General features: G+C 34.9%; 1 protein-coding gene across 2 annotated transcripts in view; it reads right to left on the minus strand.

The window, feature by feature from the left end:
* LOC127218258 (protein diaphanous homolog 2-like) overlaps positions 1-26,144 on the minus strand; it is an 83,590-nt gene that overhangs the window by 31,274 nt on the left and 26,172 nt on the right. The window lies entirely within an intron of this gene.

Raw genomic sequence — 26,144 nt, forward strand, 5'->3', positions numbered from 1 at the left:
TAATTACAAATGAAGGTTTGCTTAGAGGAAGAGTAATCTATGAATGCTAAGATCTCCCTTTCACGTCTGGCTCAGATAGTGCTACAACACTGTTCAAATATGACAGATGAGCGAGTGAAATTATGTTCCTTTACAATCTTTGAAAAGGTTTGGTAATATTTTCTTAAAGATGATTGCATTAAAATAAAAAAGTAACAATGTCACATATGGCCACCATTACTTAGAGTAAAATATTAAAAATATAACAAAACTAACAGTTCAATAAACTTCAGTATACAAAAGTTATTTCAAAATCTTACAATAGTATATATCCAGGATAAATTCTATATCTCACTATACAAGTACAGCTAAGCATCACTTCATGATGACGATATGTTTCTAGAAATGCACAGTAAGTGACTTCATCATTAAGTAAACATCACAGAACATACTCAAGCAAACCAGGATGTCATTAGATGATAAAATATTAGGATCACCATCATATGTACAGTTCCATCTCTGATTCAGACTTCTCTGGTAGGACATGATAGTACACTTAAATGTCATTTAAGATATATGTTTAGAAAAATAATCATTCCACAATTGTTAGAAATTGAATTTAGCCCTTCTGACTTGTTTTATAATCTTGTTTCTTATAGAAGAAGCTGAATTAAGTATATTTTTTGCATGGTCAGGGATGTTGGCATGTATTTTTACTAAGTAAAATACAATGCTTTCACAGCAAAGGATTCCATTTTGAGTTTTCATTAAGTCAGAACTACTTGATCTCAAAAAATCAGGAAATTACCTACAATTACTACTATTCTTTCTGTGCTATTATAGATAACCTTTCCCTAGAACAATTATGGCAAATGTACTAATGCATGCAGAGATTTATTTTTTATTTTTATTTTTTGTAATTTGAATTCTTTGATTCCTTCAGAAATTTAAACTTTCAATCCCTGTACTAAACCATCATAAACAACAACCAATCTTTACTGCCTTGAAAAAAAGAAAAGAGAGGATTGGAAGATGGCTTAGTATGCAAAGTGCTCACTGGACAAATGTGAAAACCTGAGTTTGAAAGCCACATTAAGCCAGGTGCAGTACTGTGCATCTATAATCCCAGTATTCTTGACGATAAAATGACAGGCAGTGACAGGATAACCTGTGATAACTAGTAGGCCAACTAACCACGCAACAAGGAACAACAAAGTGGCCCTGTCTCAAACAAGATAAAGATGTGAGTACCCAGAAACACCCAAATACATTCTCTGACCTCCATCCATGAACATGGTCTGGAATGCATGTACACACACACACACACACACACACACACAAACACACACCATACACAGAGACACATGCATGTGACCACAAACACACACATGTATGTGTCCACACACATTCACATGTGTCCACCCACATATACATATGTGCTCTCTCTCTCTCTCTCTCTCACACACACACACACACACACGAATGCATCATCCATAAGCAAAAAAAGATAAAAATGGAGATTATTTCGAAACTAAAGCCATCTTTAAAAGATTAATTCACCTTAAAACTCTCTCCACCAACTATTTTCTTTTGAGGTTTTATGGTGGGTTACAGAAAACTTTCATGCACAGTGATAAACTTGATTTCTTGTAAAGCACAATTACAGACCTGAAGTGACCCTGCTAACATCTGACATGAGCCTGTCCACTGTTTTTTTGTTTAGAGAGATTACATAACTCTTTAAGTAATGTCTGTTTTCCTTTCCTTCCATTCCTTTGGGATTATAAAGTTATGATTGGAAACATCTATATCTCCAAAGAAAAAATATAAATTAGAAGAAAAATGTTTTGCTGTATAGTCATATTCCCAAAGTTAAGGTACATATGTATCAGAAATTCTTCAAATCTGTATCTCAATTGAACACATGTTGACAATTTAACTGGTGGAGACAAACACAAGGAAAAATAGAAATGTTAGCTATCTTTTCACTTAGTCTTATAGGAAGATTCGCGAGTCTTCTCACAATTCTCTGGTTTTGAGTTGACATTTCTTTTGTTCACAATAAGGCACATAATATGGACAGTTAGAGTTGGGAGGAATTAAAAGATAATCCAAGCATTTTTCTAATAAGAATGTACCATTTATGCTAATGGCACCACTGCATTCCATTTGTCTATGCTTAAGACATTACCTCATTCTTAATCTCCAATAGTCCTTAAAAGACTATCTGTTCAGTAACCACACACACACACACACACACACACACACACACACACACACACACACAGTCTGCTTCAAGCCACCATGGGCTTTTACTCAGATTTCCTTAGTAACCGTCTATCTTGTCGCCCTTATTCTAGCTTTGTTCTCTTACAGTGAATTTTGAAAAGGGCAGACAAAGTTATGCTATGAAAACCAAAGTCATGTCACTCCCCAGTCCAAACCTGCAATGACTCTATTTTCCTTTCCAATGCAACTCAGAGTCATTACAATGACTACAAAACAACTGACCTCATTTCTTACTTCTTACCCTTTATTCAACTAGCACCATTCACACTAACCACCTCACTTCTCCCAAGAAAAGCAATCACCCACAGGAATTCACTCTTCCCTCTGCCTGCAACATTCATTTCAGTTATCTGTACAACTTGTTCCTTAATCCCCCTAGCACTGGTTTTTCTTTATTTTTTTTTTTTTTTTTTTTTTTTTTTTTTTTTCTCAGTGAGACCTACTCTGGTAATAATGTTCTAGTAATAACATGAGCCTAATTCCCATAATCCCTTGTTTTCTTTCTTCAAATAAAACAAAATATACCTATCTATAATCTGTAGTTATTCATTTGTTGGCTTTCACTTTGTTTTCTCTAGTGCTGGGGATGTAACACATTGCTTTGTACATGTTAAACAATTGTTTTTCCACTGACTACAGCGCCAACAATTTAGTATCTCTTCTGCTCACTATATTATGAGCTGTATAAGGACAGGATTCCTTTTTTGTCTGTTTTTGGGCTGTGTTTCTGATGCCTAAGACAACACTTGGCACACTAAGCCTCAATAATGATTATGAATGACTCTCATACTCTTTTTCATAAATATTTAATGTCTCTTGGTACTGTAAGGACTAATAACCCAAAGGCATTCAAGCTCTGAATGACTTGGCCCCAGGCCACCTTCTACTTCTTCCCCTCATGACCCCTGTACTACATAAAACAAAAACTGAAATCTGTTACCTAGTGCATGTCCTATGATGTCCTGTTTGTAGTTTTACAGGTCCCTTGACCTGGGATGTTCATTTTAGAAGGTATATTTCTGTTTCTACTTGCCTCTTAAATTTAAAATTTGACCACTGGCAAACAAAATGTGGAACCCTGGTAAAATAAAACTGGATAACGACTGTGCTCTATTTTATTCTTGAAGAATTTTTCCATAATACTTATTTTCAAGAATGATAGAGAACCCCAAGGCAGAAGGTATATTATATACACTTAAAAAATATCCAATTACTTATAATAAAGAGCCATAAAGAGAAAACACTCTGCTCTTGATTTCTTGATTTATAAATTTTATTTCACTACAGAACATACATTCTATATAACATTTACTGTAATATGGCTATTTTCTAACATTTTTCTCACTACAATATTTGCTTTCAAGAGCTTGAGAAATGGCTCAGCAGGTAAGAGCACATACTACTCTTGTAGAAGATCCAAGTTTGGTACCCAGCACCCACATCAGGAGGTTCTCCTGTAACTCCAGCTCCAGGAGGACCCAATACCTTTTCTGACCCTGGAGACATCTGCACACATACATCAGACATGCAAACACATACATACATATTCACATAAAGACAAATTTTAAAATATTTATAATTTAGACTTCACAAATATCATATATCATGAGTATAATAATATTTAAAACCTTTCTTTAAAATTGAGAGAAAAGAAATGACCATGGGGAGGGGTGGGAGGGAAGGGTGGTCGGGGGCATAGGAGGGTGGGAAAGAGGGAAAGAGGGAGGAAGGTAGAGAGAGAGGGATGGAGGGAGGGAGAGAGAACTGGGATCGATATGTAAAATAAAAACTTTTTAAAAAATGACCATGGTGTGCTGAACAGGAAAATCTTTAGCAGACACATAGTGCCTGAGTTTCATAAAAAGTGGATTTGGGCCACTGTGTACTAAAAATGTACTGAAATTATAGTATAAGTCACAATTAAATAATCATCAACAGGAAAGAAAGGATATCTGCCACACGACTGAATGTCAGCCAAAATGACAGCAAACAGGAAGTTCAAAAAACTGTAAAGAGCAGCTTTGGGGCAAGATTAAATCAATTATGTTCATATGAACTGATAGACCTTTAAAACACATTTTAAAATGACTATATTAACGTATACTTTAACACAAACAGGCAAGGTGGTGCACACCTTTGATTCCAGCATTCTGGAGGCAGAAGCAGGTGGATCCCTGAGGTTTAGTCCAGTTTGATCTCTGTAGGAGAGTTCAAGGACAGCCAGGGCTACACAAAGAAACCCTGTCTGCAGAATAGCAGCACAGAGAATTCACAAAACTTGTCTGAGAGATCATGAATTAGGCCCTCAACACAGAAAAACAGTATTTTAAAATAAATAAATAACCATCATTTCAATTCTAAATATTCTTTAAGTTCTCAAATCATTCTTGAATTTAATTTAATATAGACTAAAATATCTTTCCCACAAGCCATGGAAGAAAACATGGATCTTACTCCTTTATACAAACTATACAGCTATACATACATATATATGGAATTTAAAAAAAATAAAAAAAACAAAAGAAAAAAGTGACCCCAAAAATTGGAATCACGGCCTTGAATTAAAAGCACTGATTAAAGTCATTTCGGTAAGGTTTTATTATGCAAATCTAATGATAGTGGTCATTACAGTGGGGGCATATTACATCAATAAGTATAGTGACCATATATTTTCATTAAATTTAACTCTGGAGAAGCAATCAAACTATGCATTAGTCAAGCAATCAGAGTTTATTAAACTTCATTTATGATAAGCTATATTAAATATAACAGTGCAGTATTATATAGTATTACCTAATTATAAAAGTATTGCTCTAGAGTCTCAACCCCTAAAGAATACGAGAAATGGTGGACATATAAACTCTAATGTTGAAGTTCTGATTGCAATACAAAAGATCATTATTGCAAGAAAATTAAGTTTTAATTTTCTCAATCAGGCAGAAATTAACAAAAGCAGCAAGATGTAAAAAGTCAACTCTCTCATGGATAATGTTACATGGAAATACAATGCTTTACAAACATTGTGCAATTAGTCTAGCACCACAGAAATTGGACAACTAAATTGGAAGTAATTCAAAAGTCTCATCGTCAACTCAAAAGTTCAATCACTGTATTTGACAACTTTTTTCTCTTTTAAAGAGAATCAATAAGTTGGCCATTACAACAAAGATAAATGGTCAATTATTCACCCAGCTTTAAGTATCTTGCTCTCCAAAAGGGCCAGGGCAATGGGATACAGAAAGACACATTGAAATCAATATAACAAATATTTGAACATCTTCTGTATAGGTTCTAGTTTAGTAGGTGATCAGGGGATTGAAAGAAAAATCAAATAAAAAATTAGGGGGAAAAGGGGAGTGCTGTGTGAGTTTGGATAAGCTAGTACCTTGGTATAACCTGAACATACTTTCCAAGTTAGAGAGTCCTTGAGAAAGTTGAGCAAGGGAGCCAAAATCCACCAGGTAGGGTTGGATTCCTTTACAAGGCATGTCTGCCCAATTCCTATCTATTCAGATTGGTAGCAGTCATAGAAGGAAGCAGTTCTGCCTTCCAACTTTTAAGATTCTATATGGTGGACTTTCAAAGCTAGCAAAACCAATCAAAGTAATTCCAGGTCATTTGAATACCTAGTAATCAAAATCAACATTCTAAGCAATCACTGAAATTCTTTATAGAAATTTTATTAGTTTAATAGCTTTATGATCTATTTATTTCACTGAGAAAATTATCAATAATCTGATTTTTAGAAGTAAACTCAACATAGATGTTTGCTTCTAGGATGACAAGAGAACACATTTTAGCTTTCAACATCATGGAAATATTTTCTACCGGTATTTAAAATTACCCTCAATCATTCGTTCTTCTACTTTCTAACATAAGGGATATTTGCCAACAGGAACACATCATCTTTGGCAATACTGTCCTCCATCACAATCAGCATTTATGAATAGATACTAGACAAACTGGCAACATGCTAAGCACTGCAAATTTAAAGATACATGGACATACTTTCAAAGGCCAAAACACTAACAGAAGGGAAGATGAACTTTAAGCTTCACTTATCTTCCTTATTTTGCTAACATCTTACTAGCTAACTAGTAAGATGCTTACTAGCTAACATCTATAACCTTCCATTTCTTCATTTAAGTAGAAAAAATATGTTTATATCTTTGTAACAGTATGCACATTATCTCAGAAATATTATCAGGTTGAAGCCTTAAACTTTAAGCCACCAGAGTTTTTACTACTACAATTCAAAATTCTTTCTGCCATTGTTCTGAAAAAAAAAATGCCTTCTGGGATTTTCTCCTTAAGCTGTTCTTTCGATGTAAAAGAATAAAATATTTATATCTAAGAGATCAAATACAACATCAAAGTCCAGGGCTCCAGTTTTCCTCATGAAGCAAAAAACGGGTACTCTATTAAATTAAGTTAGTCTGTCCTAACAAGATATGACCTCAATATGAAATGAAATGTACTACCATAAACTTGAACATTAGGACAATCAACTATAGTATGGGAATCCAACAGTCTCTTCCACTGAATAAGCATGATCCACCTCAGGAAATGTATGCAGGTCACTTAGGTGTTCAACTGAAAGCCACTTAATGTCTGAATTAAGCAAAACAATTGCAGGAATAATCAAGCTTTTTATAGTACGAGCTGCTTCTGCAAGCGCAGAAATTACATTTGCTTGCTGTGTACTAAAACCTGAGATAGGAAGAAGAATTCAACATGAATTTAAAAAAAAAAAAGACTAGAGAAATCTTGCCTGACATAAATACAGATACTCCAACATTTCAATGAAGTAATTAGAACATTAGATTACACTTGGATCAATGACTTAGCCAAATGGAGAGTAATGTTTAATAAATAATTTTTTCTTCTATGTTAACCAATGGATGAATGAATTGAGTAAACATTAGCAAGTACCCATTATTAATCCAGCACTGTATAGTATACAGAAGTATAACACAAAATTCTCCCTTAAGACAAGTGCACTCTAACCAGCAGTTAGATAACTAGCCACATAAAATCAAGTCAATAATGAAATATTAAGCTATAAGTTCTCCATCTTCTCCTCCTCTACCTCATTGTGCTCTAATATAAAGACAGCAGTGTGGCTATCTGTAAGACCTTGCTCACTATTTACATGTTGTTGTCTATTTACTAGAAAACAATTCCCCTCCCAGCAGAGATTTTGTGTTTGCTTAGCTTTCTAAACATTAACTTTGATCAACTACTGGCACATAATACCTGTTCAAATATTTTGTGGATAAATTCTTTTAAGTACAAAAAGAATTCAGGGAAGAAAAGGTTTAACTATTTCTGAAGTGGAACTTGGTTGAGAAATTCTGCTAAGAATCACACACTAATCCCTGGATAGGAAGGAAGTCAGAAACAGAAGGCAACATTCTGTGCTTCAGGGGCTTGGGAGGAGTGGCTTTAGGAAACAAAAGGTTCAAGAGGAAGGGCATTATATTACATTTCAAGAGGCAGGGTATGGTCAGATTAGAGTCACTCTTGAAAAACACAAGGGGTAATCTATACAACATTTAGCAACCTGGTTGGGGGGGTGGTAATACTAAGGACTTCCTCATTCACAGAAAGACATAGGGAGTGTGATGTTTTTGAAAAAACTTAATTTGGATACCATGGATCCACAGTCCTCTCTGGAATTTTGGAGACAGATGTGTTTTGGAATTACAAATAATTTAAGTTTGAGAAACATGGTCCATGTACAAGAAATAATAAAACATATCCAGGAAGATCCACAGTAGCATACTGAATTGCATTTGAGTTCAGTAATAAAACATGGATGTTCTACCAAACAGGATAAATAATGTAAGTAGGCCCAGTTTTACGGCCAAATTATAAAAGGTAATTTTCAGAGTTTACAGGTTTTAGCAATATCCAGATGATATTCCATGATATTCAGGACTGACTGAGGGAAGACTCAAAAGCTCAGAAGCTTGCACTAATTAGCAAATGTGGTCTTTTCTAGGTATGTAACAGCAACCCTCTACTGAGTGTTTATTAGATGCTAGGCACTATGGTAAGAGCCTTATATATGCTGTCTCACTGAAACCCCCACAATAATGAAATGGAGGAGAATTATCTTTCTATTTTGCATTATCACTTTTTATTAGCATTTAAACCATATGAATAAGATCACATGCTCTGAAACTTCTATCTCATTTGGAAGATTTTGGTAAACAGAATGATTAGTATAACACTCCTGATTAAGGCTTGAGCTTATTTGTCAGTCTTGGCCTTTCTGTGGTGGCCTCTTTGCTAGACTTCATAGTGCTTATTCTACCTCACCACGCTTCATTCAGCCTTTCTGCTCTTAGCTAAGATGGCTGTTCTCTTACAGTAAGTGGTGACGCTCAGTTGGTGACCTCCCCCTTATCAGACTACAATGTTTGTTATTGCCTTCCTTGTTACAGTGGAAACTCTGGGTGGTCAGGACTAAAAAGATCTTCTCCACCTCTCTACCTATATAATAATCTCTATCCATATCTCTCTCCAGTTCTTTTTGTGTATTTTATTCCTGTCATTTTTTCTTTTTCAGTCTTCCTGTGCAACCTCAAACTCTCCATCCAATACCCCTACTTCACTCTGCCCAAGTCTAGATCTGAAAGCACACATAACCACACCAAAACTGAGGACTAGGCCTCATCCTTCTTTGTTTCCACCACATCCTTGGGGATTTTACACAGTATCCAGCACAGAGTAAACATTTAGATTAGTAATGATTGATGGAACAGGGGTTGGGAAAAAGAGCAGTGATGGAGAGAAAAAGAGACCCAATTGTTATGATAAGAGCTCAGATTAGGTGGTAGCAAATGGAACAGAGAAAGCTGTTAGTATATGTAATTTTGTTTAAAATTACCCTTGTTATTGAAGCAATGTACCCAGACATATGATTGTTGTTTGTATTAAATAGAGTAATTTAAATATATGCTGTTGTGATCACTATCTTTACAACACACAAATAACCTCTAAATGCCTATGATTACTACTACTAGATACTTCACCTTACAATGACTTGCCATGCATCTATTTCAAGCAGCTTTTATAAATAACCTCATCATTTAGTTTACCGATATAGCTGAAAAATTAATCTGACAAAACAAAATGATTCACTCCTTCAAAGCTTCAAGGGCATAAATTGCCTAAAACTGAAAATTACACCTGAATTTTGAATGTGTTATTATTAAACCTAATTTTATATGGAAAATGCATAAAATTCAACAAGTAATTTAATTTAATGTCATTTACCAGTACTTTTAGCTGACATTTCTGAATTTCCTAACATTCCACAATTCACGAATGAGTCAAGTCTAAAAGTTTGTTTGTTCAGTTCAGGTTTTTAGCTCTCAGGAAACACAAATTCAAAGGTACAACTCAAAGCCATGTCTTCCATCTAAAAGCAGAGAGCTTAAGTCCCCAGAAAACCAGGCAGCTTTTTCAGATTCACACAAGAAATAAAAAAGAAGGAATCTTATAAAAACAAACCTTAGAACAATACATTGACAAAACTCTTAAAACTAAGAAGCTTGGGGAAAATATGATATGGTAGCCAAAAAAATTCAATTTCAAAAGGCTTACAAAAAGTTTTGCAAGAATTCAGAATGCAGAATTTTAAAAATGTTTAATTTTAATTTTTCTCAAGACAGAATTAAGATTCTTTGTTCAATAATGGCAGATCTGTTAAACACATTTGTCTAACTGTGAGTCTTAGCTCTGTATTAATTTTCAGTTTTTAACTCAATTTTAACTTTTTTAAGGTATTCACATCTGAGCTACCAAGAGAAACTGTCAAAATAATAAACAGCAAACACCAAAAATGCAAATTAGACTACTATGATTTATTAATTCCATCATAGAGAATTAACAGGTAGTTTTCATTTTGGACATGTAATTATATTAGGCAAACAACAATTGAATTAGTGTTTATTCATACAGGTCACCAATTTCTTCTAAACTGGTGCTTGTCAAAATGTACTTTTCACAAATTTGGGGAAGTTTGCATATGGAAAGATAACAACAGCTAATAGCAAGCAGCAACAATACCTGGCTTTCAAAGCATCATATGTCCTATAGTCACTGTATCATTACAAAATAAAAAGCAATGACCTGCACATCTGTTTGTCTGAAAACTTTCAGAACCAACTTGATAACACTTGCCCATTTATGAAACAAAGCAAATGACTCAAGTATTTTTAATACTGTGAATCACTGAAATGCTTAAGTGCAAAGATACTCAGGCTGAAAACATACCACTCTTCTTTCTTCCTTTTCCTCTAGACTTTAGAACAGTGGTGTTTGTTTATCAGTATATTATTCACAGTTTACATAAAGCCAGAAAATGTGAAAAGGTTACTAACTCTTTCTATAATTCTTGAACTTTACTGATGCCAACAAAGGATTTCAACCAGAAAAACAAGCTTTCAGAGGGATGTGTATCTATTTGCACCTTGCACTTAAGCCACATTAAACTTGCTAATAGTACTCTGTGTGTGTGTGTGTGTGTGTGTGTGTGTGTGTGTGTGAGAGAGAGAGAGAGAGAGAGAGAGAGAGAGAGAGAGAGATTGCTTTTTAATGCAAGAGAAAGTCTTAACTTCTCCAGAATAAATTTGAAAAGGTCTAATCTTATTTTAATAGCTTCTGTAGACTTTCTTATTTTCTTTGTTGCCAAATATTTTGGATTGATAACATTTTGGCAATTAGGAATTAGAAGGTTGAACTTAAATGTCATACAACTGATAGTGTAATTTACAGTTAGTGTACTGAAAAGAAAATGTAAATGTGTTTCAACATTTACAGAATTTCTCTTTCAGTGTTACCTTGAGTTTTGGTTCCAAATTAATATGCCAGCAGGTCAGGGATAGCCAAAAATTTTATAAAATACCTACATTGACTTCTCACCATTATAATTCTATTGCTATTAATGTTATCCTTACTTTATATAAAATGAATAACTTAATAGCCATAATCAATACTACAGAAATCCTTAACATACATGGGCTGTTTAGAGCTAGTTCTATTACTGTATTTTCTTATGGAACCAAAGTTCCCAAATGATGGTTAAATTCCCAGATCAACTTCATGTTTCTGTGCATGCATGCACACGCGCGTGCGTGCACACACACACACACACACACACACACACACACTCACTCACTCCTTTGGAATATTTTCTATGAAAAACAAAGAATTGGTTGTAAAAATGCTTTTTCCCCCCCCACAGGCGAGGTTAGCTGCACCAACAATGGTCTACAAGCAGACAGAAAAAAAAAAAAAAAACAACTGGCCACTTATTTCTGTGCAAGTGTTCAGATCAGACAGTGAGTGAATAGAATATCCTTGAGTAGCTGAAATGAGAAACAGTGGGCAATACACCCCTTCTATTAAAAGAAAATATCCTGGGATCTAAATGATTTTGTGAGAACTGCTTCAAGAGTATTTAGAGTGAATTCTTTCAAGAGCTTAAATATGAATTTGATCCACCAATTTGAAAGGCTGCTGCCTTTCAGATATCCATTGAACTTGTAAGATCTAAAATTTCATAAACTATATACAAGCCCACTCCTACTTGAGCTTTAAATGGTGAGCATTTATCTTAAAATACTAGAATGTGCTCTTCCCTTTTTTCTACTGTAATTGATTGCACTAAGTTAAGCTTTTTTCATATAAAATACAGAAATGAGACTACATGTAGACCCAAAGCTATAGACAATACCCACCTGGAACATGTAACTTAGACTTTGAAGAAGTAGCAATTTCTTAAAACTTTAAGAAACATGGTGTCAGTCATCAGTAGCTGACAAGGACCAGTGCTTTTGTGAGCTACAGCATGCTTTGAAGAGGGCATTAAACACCACAAAATATACTAATTTTTATTAGCCCAACACCTTGATTCATATTTTACTACAATATTTATCAGATTATATAACTTCCAATTTTAAATTAGAGATTTGAAGTTAGTACTGAGTCTTCTATTTTGGAACATGCTCCATAAATGGGTTAAAGATGGCCCTATATACTGATCAGTAATTGACATATTACCTCCAAAGTACATAACTGCCTACATAACGTCCTTTATCAATTGTTCTAAATATCTCACCCACAAAACAACATTTAGCCATTTCGACTTTGCCTAGTTTTCTTACTGCCCCGTTGCATTGCAAGAAGTCAAATCCAGTGGAGGATAGAAGAAAAAGGGGGAGCAAAGGAGAAACAAGGAGATTAAAGGAGAAGGTTCAAAAGAGAGAGTGTACAAGACAAAGTGAAGAAAGGAAAAGACTGAAGGAATGAGAATCTCTGTAGTTATCAAATCTGAAGGGCAATAACAGGGAGTGCTGTTTATTTTTAATTTGTATGTTCAAATGGAAGGCAGAGAAAAGTTAGTTAGACTGAAAGAGGCAATCAGCAGTATAGTACATTGAATTAAGAGTCACTAAGCCCAGGCGGTGGGAGGCAGAGACAGGAGGATCTCTGTAAGTTCAAGGCCAGCCTGGTCTGCAAAGCAAGTGCCAGGATAGGCTCCAAAGAGTAGAGAGAACCCCTGTCTCAGAAAAAAAAAAAATGTCCCTAAGTACTGAGTACCAGGAGTTATTCTTAGGGCTCTAATTTAATTCCTACGGTAAATCTGTAATGTAGGAACTCCCTTCTATTTGTGGTTTGTGAATATATGAACATAGAAGTTGAATAAAACCACCTTGTGTAACATTCCCTGTTCTATACGCAACATCTCTGTGCCAGCCAAAAACACACAATCATAAAGCATATACAAAGCAAATACCATACTATGGGGTATAGTGCACCTCTTCACTGCACAGGTGGAAACACATCAATACTCAAATACAGTTACTAGTTTCCTTGCTTAGAAGGAAACTAATGTAAGTTCCCACCCTACTGTCTTACAACATTTAAATAGCTGCTTTCAGAATACAAGCGAGGGTTACACAGCACAAAGGTCGCATGACTGGAAGATTGCTTCCTATGAACTTACCTTGTGTAAAAAGACTGGTGGTTTTGTTTTCTGATACAGACCTTTTCAGGTGTACATTTGACTAGCCTACTATAAACCACAAAGTAGTAAGCAGTAACTTCATACTCATGAGCAGTTCGGAAGTTTCTTTCTCTACCTCCATGAAAAATATAGATGGAAAACGGTGTCAAATAAGTGTTAATGATCTCTGTAAGAAAGATGAATTTCTAGTTTGCATTTGCATTAACAATATTTATTGCATTTATTTAAATTGCATGACAAGAAAATTACATTAAACATAATAAATCTTAAAACAAAACTTAAAAATCTTCCCAGTCTCTGTTGTTATCTACCTAATTTAGTTCCTGCAACATACAAAGTAAAGTATATTAACTTCATCTCTCAAGGATTTGACAACTTCAACATAAACTCTGGATATAGTCAATAAGGAAACTCAGCTTTATTAAAACAGAAACTCCCTTCAGAACTCTGTCAAGAACATAAAACCATAAATATAATGGCCTTGCTAAGTGGAATGGGGCCAGGGTTTAAACCACAGTGAAGTTCTTCCACATCTACATAAGGAGTAGAAGGCTTGCAGGCCAGTAAGAATGGACCGCTTCCTCAAAATCACCTGTGGGCCACATCCCACATCCCTGCTTCCACACCAATTTTTAAGATAAAGAAGTGCCAGGCATGGTGGTCCATTCCTTTAGTTCCAGAATTCATAAGGCAAGGGCAGGGAGATCGCTGCGAGTTTAAAGCCAGACTGTTCTACAAAGGAGTTCCAGGACAGTCAGGGCAACACAGAAAAACCATATCTCAAAACAAAACAAAAGGTCAAATAGAAAGAAAAAGAAATGGAAGCATCACAATTGCACCTCCTGAAGATTTAAAATACCAAATGGAAGATAGAGTTAGCTGAGGTTTGCTGAGGAACTTAAAGAGAAAGCTAGTAGGGCATGGCTATATTTTATAAATTTTTATTTTTTTTCTGTTTATCTTCAAAGTACTTTGTTACATGTTTTTGTTTGTTTGCTTTTTGCTTTTTAATGAAGGAACTGGGCAGGGTGGCCCATACCTTCAATCCCAGCACTTAAGAGGTAGTGGCAGGTGGCAGATCTCTGTGAGTTAGAGGACTGTCTAAGCAGTGAGTTCCAGGACAGCCAAACAAAAACAAAGAAAACAAAAATTGAGATCTGAGTTCTAGCTCTGACAATGATTTCAGATATGACATTCTTTTGTTGGGGGGTTGGTTTTGGTTTTTTGGGGGCTCTTGAAACATTCCAGACAAGCCAGAGCACTTAATCATCTTTTCAGAAAAGCACTCCCTGAATACATGTAAGTAAAATGGAAGAAATAAATATGGGATTAATGGGATAAGTACTTACACAACCTAGACATCTCTACATCAGTGGTGATGCTTGCATAGCCTGACTGCTAAGCCTGCTTACTTTTCTGAGCTCTAACAGCAAGAGACTAACTTTTCTTTAACCCTGTATCTCTTTGGATACAACCCCAAATTCTAAGGCTGCATATCTTGATGCTATGCTCTGCCTTTCTTGTTCTCTCTGTGTCTCTATCTTTCTCTCTCTGCCTCCTACCCTTCTCTCCAAAGATTCCCACTTGCTATGCAGTTGCTTACACATCTTTGCCACCCACTTTTTTTCTGAGTGCTAGATTAAAGTCTAACTTTTCCTTTCACCCTTTTGTAGTTTTTCTTTGCACACTGGCACAAATCCTAAACCTGCTTGTCCTCACGCCTTCGTGGTCCATGCTCGTCCTCCAGAAGACCCACTTCCTCACCCATTCAGCTGCTCACACACTATCCTGCTATTTCTTTTTTCAGATGATAATAAACTGATCATAGATCTTCCTTCTGGATTGTTTTATCAGTTTGATCAAGAACCCATAAAAATTTCTGTAACAAAATGAAATAATCTCTAAGAATTAAAAAAAAATTAAATGTCTTTTAGTGTCTACATCCTATATAGTTTAATCATTTTAGTTGCAACAGGAAAAATACTAAAAGGGAATATTTTCAGGAAGAATTACTTCAGAAACAGCTACTTGTAACTGAGTAGTTCATTGCAAATTCTCAGGAAGTACATTAGCCAGGAGTAAAACCTGTCAAACTGATAGAAACTTTTGTGCCAAAATCCATGTTGATGTGACCCATCCAGCATAAACATAACATTTTCTCTTACTGAACTTCTTCTGCCTTCCCTTCTCACAGCCAGCATGATGAATGAGAATTTTCTAGCTTAAAATCACACAGTCAACATAATCTAAGCAAACTGAAGTATATGTGAAAGTCTTAGAGTTTTGTATGTCTTTCTTTACAATGATCAATTGTGGAAACATCTCAAACATTATGAGGTACAGAAAAACATGCTTACTAAAGAGGATAAACTAGAAACTGCTTTTTAGGACTAATGTCCTGTTTCTGTGCTATGCAGTAATCCCCCGCATTTGTACTTTTGCTTCCAGAGTTTCTGCTCAACTGCAACAACAAAATGCTAACATTAGCCTTGACACTTTTAAGAAAGAATGCATTCACATAATTTATATTGTGTTATGCTGTTATAATGATTCTACTTAATTATTATTTAATCTTACTGGACATAATTTGTTGGGTTTCTTTCAATACGTATTAATATTTTGCCTGCATGTATGCCCGCGCACCACCTGTAAGCCTGTGTAGGCCACAAGAGGGTGTTGGGTCTCTGAACTTTAGTTTCAGATGATCAAATAGCCATGTGGATACTGGGAATTAAAATATTCTTAACCACCATGCCATTCTTTTAGCACCTACAGAATTTAATCTGTAAATCAAACTTTGTCAGTTAAAATAGTGTAAGAAAACTGTGTGTGTGTGTGTGTGTGTGTGTGTGTGTGTGTGTGTGTGTGTGTTACCACTATCTGTTGCTTTAGGCATTTACTGGTAGTCTTAAAGTGTGTTCCTGTGTGTAGAAGAACTAAAGACTAGAATTATTTTACAAGAAGAGAGTGTTGCAATCAACAAATACAATGGAATAGAACCATTACATGACCCAAGGGAAAACTATTTGGAAGAAAAAATATTTGAAAACCGGGAGAAAATACATGTATACAGTTTGTATGAATAAACCCAAGTTTTGTAAAGAAAACAATGGCCAAGAATCCACTGAGCAAAATAACGAGTCTACTACATGGCCTGTATGAACATTGTTGAGCTGCCAATTTTCAGATGAATCCTAAAGTTTATGCTGGAGTCTAAGCAGGGATGTGTGAAAGGCTTGGTTAACTTTTTTACAATTTATTTATTTTTTTAAGTTCCATTTTACATTCCATCCTCAGTTCTATCTCCCACTCCTCCTCCTGCTCTGCCTCCTCCTTCCCACTCCCCCCACCCAACCCCATCAATTCCTCCATGGTTAACTTTTAACACAGGTGCCTCGAGTGTAGGATAAGTAGAAGAGAATGATAAAAATCTAATTCAATTAGTTACATCAACCAGTTCAATTGTCACATCAAACAGATAATTTAAAAGGCAGATCTCTGACTCCTAGTACTATAGAATTTACCATATAAAAACAAATAACTTGCATACTCAAAATAAAAATACATAAAACAAATGTAATTTTTTCAAATGTTATTACATTCTATTCATTGTATATGTGCATATACAATTCTGTGTGTGTGTGTGTGTGTGTGTGTGTGTGTGTGTGTTCGTGTGTGTGTCTGTGTGTGAGAGAGAGTGTGTGTGTGTGTGAGCGCACATGCAGGTACCTGTGTATGTGTGTGGGCATATGCTTGCCATGGTATATGTGTGGAGGTCAAAGGAAGACTTGCAGGACTGGGTTTTCTCCTTCTACCATATGGGTACTGGAGATAAAACTCATGCTTCAAACCTGGGGACTGTTCATGCTTGGCAGCCATAGATAGCCTTTACACACCAAGCCACCTCCCTGGCCCAAAAGTATATAGTCATGAAATGATTTCTCACCTAGTGGACAATAAACATCAACAGACAGTGATAAAAGTTAGTACATAACAGTACTATAAAAGAGGGAGCCATGCTGACAAAACAAAACAACCCCCACTCAAATGCATACAATTTGCACATGTATATAAGACAACAATCTATGAATATGAAAATTAGAGGAATCAAAAAATAACTAGCACTCAACAAGGAAAAATAGACAAAATCTGGCATCCATTTAAAGACTCTCACACCTGCATTCAAACTCTAGGGGAGATAAGTCAGAAGACTGCCACAAGTTCAAGGTCAGCTTAAGCTATACAGCAAGACCCTGTCTCAAAAAGTCAAAAACAGCAGCTAGTGGAAGCATAAGCCTTTAATCGTAGACTGTCAACAGAAGCACTCAGTTTGAAGATAGCCTAGTCTACATAGTGAGTTCCAGACTAACCCAAACTACATAGTGAGAACCTGTCAGGAAAAAAATAATCTATATGTGCACATATAATATGTGAACATATAATTATATATAATAAAATACAATTTTTTTTAATTTAAAAGCAAGTTTTAACAAATTTTATTGCACCAAAAAGAAACATGGCAATATTTGTGGAAAAGTAGATCTATAATGAAACAAATAAAAAGAAAAAAATGAAATCTGCTCCAGATATTAAAATTATTTTAACTTGTTACACATGTTGGGAATTTTCAATAGATGGGGTGAGTAGAGATGAAAGCCCCAATGTCTGAGCAAAACATCCAGTTGAAGGACTAATGGCAAATATTTATTAGACATGGACACCAGAAAACATGTGCTACAGAAGCATGATAAAATGAAACACAAAGCAAAGAAACAAACAATAGAAATGAAAATGAAATTTTAAGAATCCAAAAATATATGCAATTGAAATCCCAAGGATAAAAATAGGCTAGTAGATCAAAGATACTTAAAAGGTACAGCAAGCAAAATTTATACAATTTGATTTAAAAGAAAAATTATAAACTAATTCAAAAAGCCCAAAAGAGCAGAGAATAATAAACCAAGGGCCCATTGTAATCAAATTGCTAAAACCCAGTGACAAGGAGAAAGCATTAAAGAGACTGGTACATAAAAGTTGAAAGACTATAAGCCATACAATAATGGTAATAAAAAAAGATCAGTGAAGTAGTGTTACTATCAGACAATGTAGCCTCAACAACAAAACACTGCCAGGAATAAAAGAAAAAAATCATTCCACAATGATATAGGGGTATCAGATTTATTAATTCTGAATAATTATTCCTGTAAATGAAACAGACAAAGCCACAATTGCACTCAGAAATATTAATGCTTCTCTCTCAAAAACTGATAGAACATGGAGGAAGAAAGTTAATAGAAAATAGGAAACAGAAGGCAAGACGACAGAGAACTTGAATATTCAATACAAAGCAATATGTACTATTCTCAAGTGTGTGTGGTTCATTTACTAAAAATTAAAACCACAATGAAAGTCAAAGTATTCAAATCACACAAAGTACATACACTATACACAAAAGAAATGTATTAGAAATGAAAATCAAAAGATTTCTGGGGTCATAGAGATGGCTCAGCAGTTAAGAACATATGTTGGTCTTGCAGAGGACCTATATTCCATTCCCAGCAATCACGTGATGGCTCAAATCTATCACAAGCTCGAGTTCTAGGGCAGTATTCTCAACCTTCTTAATGCTACAATCTTTTAATACAGTTCTATTTTGGTGAACCCCATCCACAGAATCATTTCAATGTTACTTCATAATTATAATTTTGTTACTGTTGTGAGTCATAATGTAAATAACTGTGTTTTCCAATGATCTTAGGCAACCCCTGTGAAATTGTTTGACCCCTGAAGGGGTCATGTCCTACAGGTTGAGAAGATTTGATGCCCTCTTGTGGCACCAAGCATACTTACATATAAACTTCCAAAATATTAACATAATAAAACACTTCTAAATAACTGATAAATCAAAGATGAATACAAAAGAAAAATTTGAAATTATCTGTAACTAAGCAACAATAAAATTATACTATAGCGAAATTGTGGAATGCCACACAAACACTATGAAGGATTTAAAGCAATGGATCTCTTCATCATAAATATAAGTTCTTAAAGGCCTTTAGTTGCTACCTTCGGCTAACAAAATCAAACTAAACAGAAAAAAAATGAGTAAAATAAAACTACTGTAGCAAAAATGTGAAGCATTTCTTTGAAACGATATGTAAATAATTATGATTAAAAAGGAGAATGTTGTAACCAGGTTTTATTGCTGTATTTTACTAAAAATCAAGTCTACAGAATCTTCCAAAGTCCTGAGAAAATTGTAAACTGCTATTTCTTGATACATGAAAGAGAAGATAGAGGTTCAAGGCTTTATCATGGCATAGCATCTTTAAGCATGGAGAATTTACTACCTTGACTATACAGACCGTTTTCACATATGCGAAAATCAGCTTTATACTCTTCTTAAATAGTTTTGGTTCACTGTATGTCAGTTTACATGATATCAAATAAATAAAAAAAAACAACAATCTCCATTTACAATGTTTTACTTTTAATGCAGTAGAATATACAAATTCAAAACACTTGTTCCCTCTCAAATTATAAAACTCTTCAAGGGTGCAGATTGGGACAGAAATGGCTTTCTCTTATTACTTAGGAAAGTATTTATATCTAAATTTATTTATTAAGAGGATACTGATTGGACATATTTACAGTAATTTGTGAGTTTATTAACTTATAGTTTCAATTTATCTGCACTGAGCTGTATGTGCCATTTTAACAAAATACTAATACAGTTTTGTATGCACTAACAAAACGAAAGAGTTATATAGGTGTCCCAGTCTAAATGAGAGAGCTCCAAATAGATAAACCCCTTAGGTTGATCTTTTGGTTTCAGGACAAAGTCAGCAGATAAAACATTTTTTAAAATAATACAAAAGCAAAAGACAGGAAACATCTTATATTCATTCTATTTGTAAACCGTTCTCTATTATAACACTGCTGCTTTGGGCTATGCATAAATACTAGATAGTAGTTAATCTCTCAAATCCTAATCTGTTTAAATCAATAGTTGCTGAAGCTTGAAGCAAGATCAAGGGTAAACTAGAGCATTACATTCCATCTTATGTGTCCCACTTCCTGGACTATGACTATAATGCCAAGGCTGACAGAAGACAAATTTTTCACCATGTAATGAATATTACCATGGAAGAACATGTCTAATTCAGCCATAAATTAAATTAAAGTTTAAGGCTGGAGAGATGGCTCAGGCTTTCAACCACCAGTTTTTCGAATCTGAAAGGATTCCATACATTCTTTTCTTTTAACCTCCATGGGCACCAGAGATCCATGTGGAACATATGCATGCTTAAGAGTAGGCAAAATATCCATACACATAAAAACAATAAATCTTAAAAAAAATTCCTTAGAGAATAAAGTTTAGCCAGTTGAGGTTGTGTACAACTTTAATGTCAGCATCTCAAGCAGACACAGGCAGATCTCTGTGAACTTTGGTCTAGATAGTTCTAGACCAGCCAGTTAAATGGTATGGTGGTTTGCAGTAAAACGGCTCCCATAGGCTCACATATTTAAATACTTGATTACCATATTTAAATACTTCATGTGTCACTAAGGAAGGGCTCTGGGGTCCACATCAAAATATAAGCAATTAGTTGTTAATACCACCATGGCTTTGCTTGGCCATCATGGACCTTTAGCACTCTGAAATTGTGAGCTTCCAAATTAAATGCTTTCTTACATAAGCTGCATTGGTTGGAGTATATTATTACACTGTGAAAACCTACCCAAAACAAAAGCAGTGATACTTTCAACTCAATGTGACACCACTGATATCTTGCATCATAAGTTAATATTTACCTTAAATTGAAAGTCTTTGTTCTGTGGTTCACCGTCAACTGTTCAATTGCAATGCTACTGTGTTACACAAAAATGAACAATCTAAATACAAGCTATGTAGTCTAGATTTTTTTCTACATGGTACATTTATTAGCCAGGCATGGTGGAGATTCATATTAAATCATGGCACTCAGGATGTGGAGGCAAGTAGATCTCTTGAGTTGGGGTCAGTATGGTTTACATATAGTTCCAGATCAGACACTGTTACATAGTGAGAACCTTCTCCAAATATGCATACATGCATACTTGATTATCAGAAACCATATTCATATCTTCACAAAAATTTAAATTTTATATTTAATTACATATTTTCCTAAGCACTGCAGGAAAGCAAATTTTTATTGTAGTAACAACACAGATAACCTGCCAATTGACTATAACTATTCATGACACTTACAAGAAAGAAGGGTCTAAGCAAATACCTCAGTGAGTAAAGTTCTTGCCATGCAAACATGAGGATATAAGTCTGGATCCCTAATAACCATGTAAATCCAAGCACAGAAGTGCAGACCTATTTATGCCAGTGATGGATTTGGGGTTGACAGGTGGATCCCTGGAGCTTGCTGGCCAGTTGGACTAGATGACAAAGTGAACTCCAGGTTAAGTGACTGACCATGTCTCAATCAAAGAGGACAGACTGCAATAGAATGTTCCTGACATGGAACTATAACTTATACATTCATATACACACACACACAACACACACACACACACACACACACACACACACACACTCATGTGAGCACACTGACACATATCCAGATTTTCACATAGAAACAGAAATAGAAGGACAGAGAACAACTAATATTTCCATGGATAAGTCAATAACCACAAAAATTAACTCAAGATTATATAATTTTTAATACTTACATACATATATGTAGCAATACAGAGAGAGAGAGAGAGAGAGAGAGAAATTTACCTACAGAAGATGGCATCTAGAGAACATTTTTTTTGTCCAGTTTCCTAAAAAGTTCCAAATGATTTTGCCTACTTACTCTTCTGTCTTCTATGTTAGTCTTCAAGCAAACAAACATACCAAGACACAACATAATTATTCATCAAATGGCAAAGAGAACATTCATCAAGTTTATTGCTTTATTGATTTATCAGCTCACTCATTCATACATAATATATATTTCAGAAATACTTGCTAAAATGCCACACACACACTGTCAAATATTGGAGATAAAACACTGAGCAGAGGAAATGAAAGGTGGGCCACACTTTAAGAGAGTCTATCAACAAAAAAAGAGACTAGTGGAAAAATAGGCATTAAAGAGTTACACACAGAGCCAGTAAAGTGGTATATACCATGTATCTCACCATTCAGAGGGCAGAGATGAGAAGATCATGATAAGCAACCTGAGCTACATAGGAGTCCAAGCAAGCTAAAGCTACATAGTGAGACCATGACTAATACTAATACATCACCTCCCCCAAAACAGAATAATAACTATGAAAAGAATATATATATATGTATATATATACATATATATATATATGCACAAAAATCAAGCAGTGCAGCAGAATACCTGAATCAATGAGGTAATAATTAAACTGAGAACTTAAATATTTCTTAATTTTTTATTGTTATATGAATAACTGTTCTGCCTACATATATGTGTATATATCATGTGCATACCTAGTGCCTGTGGAAGTCGGAAGAGAATGTAGGACAACCCCCCTCTGACTGCATTTACAGATGAGTTGTGAACAGCCACTATGCCGATGCTACAAGCTGAACCTGCACCCCCTGAAAGAAAAGTAAATATTCTTAATAACTGAGCCATCTCTCAAGATATTAATGACTGCAGATTACATAGGAAAAAGAAATGCTAGGAGCAGAGTGTATAAAATCCCTATATGATTCACTTTGAAAGGTATTTTAGCAAATTCCTACAAAACTCAAATACAGTCATAGGATTATCCAGCAATTGCAGTCCTCTACCCAATTAGCTAAAACTGAAGTAGGTTCCTGGGCTGCAACAAAGTTCCCTCACTGGCATAAGATGCTGGCAGGAGGGAAGGCTATGTACCCTGTGAAGGCTGATGTTATGTACCAACTCCTTGCAGTTTTTGTTTGATTTTGCTATGAACCTAAAATTGCTGGATTTTTTGTTTTTGTTTTTGTTTTTTTATGACTTGAGGTAGAAATTTAAGTTAAACACTGCTACAAAAAACAGTGATTGCAAATGCTATGAATGAGTGTCTGTCAAGGTAAAGGAAAAGTTTTTAAACCGAAGAACAAGTATACAGAGTATGTACAAGTTCAGGCTCTCAATATCTCCAGGTCTCCATTATAACCTCTTCTCATATGAAAAAGGTCTGAAATGCATATGAATCTTTTTCCTGTATACATAATTGCTTGTGTAAACATGTGAATATGTACAAACACAAATGCACACCACATACAATATACACACATGCCATACCATTCTCATACAGGGTAGCCTCACCAGGGTGGCCAGCATGAGGGAATGAGGAACCACTGCAAAATCAGGATTCCCCCTTTTTCCTTTTGGTAAATACAGATGGAGGATAGAGTAGAAAGGGGCAATTATAAAATATCTACGTGAACTCACATTTATCTTCATAGTCTCATATAAAGTACTCATTATACAAACAAAGATAGATATCTTACACAAAAACTAAAAATAGTTAACAACTGTATTGTGATGATAAGAACAGGAAGGAAGGGTAGTGTGGGAAATTAATCCTCTTCTATCTGAGAAGGAAGTGAATAGACAATATCTATAACAGATAAAGGAAAACATAATGGCATAATATTTGTAGATACGAAGGAAGCTGCTAGAATAAAAGGATGACAAGTTCTCAGAGAGGTCACCACTAGCAAATACTTACATATAACAAGGGGTGGGTCATGAGTTATCACCTTTTGCCACAAGTCCTTCTGTACTGTAACTATAATTATGTATACAGAATGATAAAACAAAGATGTTTTAAAGAGAATAAAAGATGTACTAACAAAACTAGCAGGCATATATATAGGGATATATATTTATATAATGTATATTTTTCCTATATAGAATTCTTTCTGTGCTATAATAAACATAATATAAAGCAACTTAGGGAGGAAAGGGTTTCTATCTATAATTGAGGGAGTCAATACAGGAAGATGAAGGAAAAAAATGAAAGAGACCATGAAGGACTGCTGCACCAAATTTGCTTTTGTGAGACAGTATTCACCACCTACATCAGGTTGGTCCTTTGTTCTAGCAATTAGAAAAAATGAATATGCCTCATCTGTAAGAAAAGACAGGGCTATCAACTCCTGAGCTATCCCTTCAGACCAGAGTTAAAATTAAAGAAAAATGGGGAGAGCAAGTTATTTGGGGGTTTCGTTTGTTTTATTATTTTAAAACAAGTCCTCACACATTATAGACCATAACAGCCTTGAACTCATGACTTGGCTTCCAAACACTGAGATTGTAAATGTATGCCATAATGGATAGTTTCAAAAATGGCAAGTTAGTTCTTTAAGCACGAAAGAAAATAATGAGACTAATTCTCTACCTCATATGGTATGATAACTCTGATATTTCATCCATGTGATTTACTGTGCAGCTAGCATAGTAATGCACAGGCATTCAAGTTCTTTGCATCACCAATAAAACTACCAAACATACAAACTCTGAATCTATTATCCTTCCCATTAACTCCCCTCATTCTATGGTGGTGGGTTTAGGGTAGGAGGGTCCTACACGTGAGATCCACAGACCCACTGTCATTAGACTTCCACATCTAAACTAATCCATGCAAACTGACAAAAGGAAAACTGAAAAGTTGTCATTGATCTTCAAAAGCAATCTAGAAATTAGACACTAGAGAAATTAACACATAGAAGAATGAAGCAACAATCATACGGGAATCCCTGACCCAGATGATCCTTACATACCCAAATTCTAACCATTTGATCACACATGATCATTAAAAAGACATAAATAAAGTAAAAAATATGATTTTTGCATAGAGTATACATGGAGAATGTTGCAACCACAGATCTAAAATCCAAGCACTCAGGAGGCTGAATAGGCAAACAGAGTTCCATGCCAACCTGAGCTACATAGCCAGACCCTGTCTCCCTATTTAAAAAAAGAAGAGTGTTATGACACAGAAAACATCCAGAATGCCACACCAGACTTCACTTACAAATGTACTTAATAATCTCCCAAACAAAAGCCCTACTAAAAGACAAAGAAGGAATATCAAAGGACAGACACAAAATCCTTCCCACTTACAAGGAGGAGCCAAAGATATTCTATACAGAAGCCTTGGATAAGTACTTTAAAAATCTTTAATCAGAAGGAATCCACCATGATTATTAAATTATTTCCTACTTTATAATTACCCCAATTTAAAATTTCCATAGTCAATAATTGCCCTCATCTAACATAAGAAGGATGATGTAATAAAGTAGCAATTTATGATTAGTAACTTTTTAGGAATTATAATCTGTTTGACTACTATGGTAATTCAATGCATTTTCATTCAAAGGTAGATCAACCACTTATTATGTCCTGAAATGACCAAAAAAGGGAAGTGCTCACTAAAATTTTATTTCTCAGCATGGAAAATTATGTTTTACTGCAGACAGCATTATATAGACACAGTAAGTACCACAGGAGGTTAAGTTTTAAAAGGTGGTTAAAATAAAAAATCACTAAAAGGAAAAACCTATCTTCAACATTTTAAAATTGAAAACACTGAAATATACATTAATTTATCAATTTTTTAAGGCAGAGCTAAGGCCTTTATAGGATCATCAGCTGGAATTCAAAGCGACCTTCTTTCAAAAAACCACATTCTACCATCTGCTATTTACTGTTCTCTATAAGAGAACCTACAGAGACCTGTAAAATCCTACGACTCCTTCTAATGTATGTTTGGATTTTTTTCCCTGGGCTTTTGCTTACCTCCTTCATGCCTATTTCAGTAGCAATCTTTGTAGTTGCCATAT

Source organism: Phodopus roborovskii, unplaced genomic scaffold (genome assembly GCF_943737965.1).
Source record: "Phodopus roborovskii unplaced genomic scaffold, PHOROB, whole genome shotgun sequence".
Classification (NCBI taxonomy): Eukaryota; Metazoa; Chordata; class Mammalia; order Rodentia; family Cricetidae; genus Phodopus; species Phodopus roborovskii.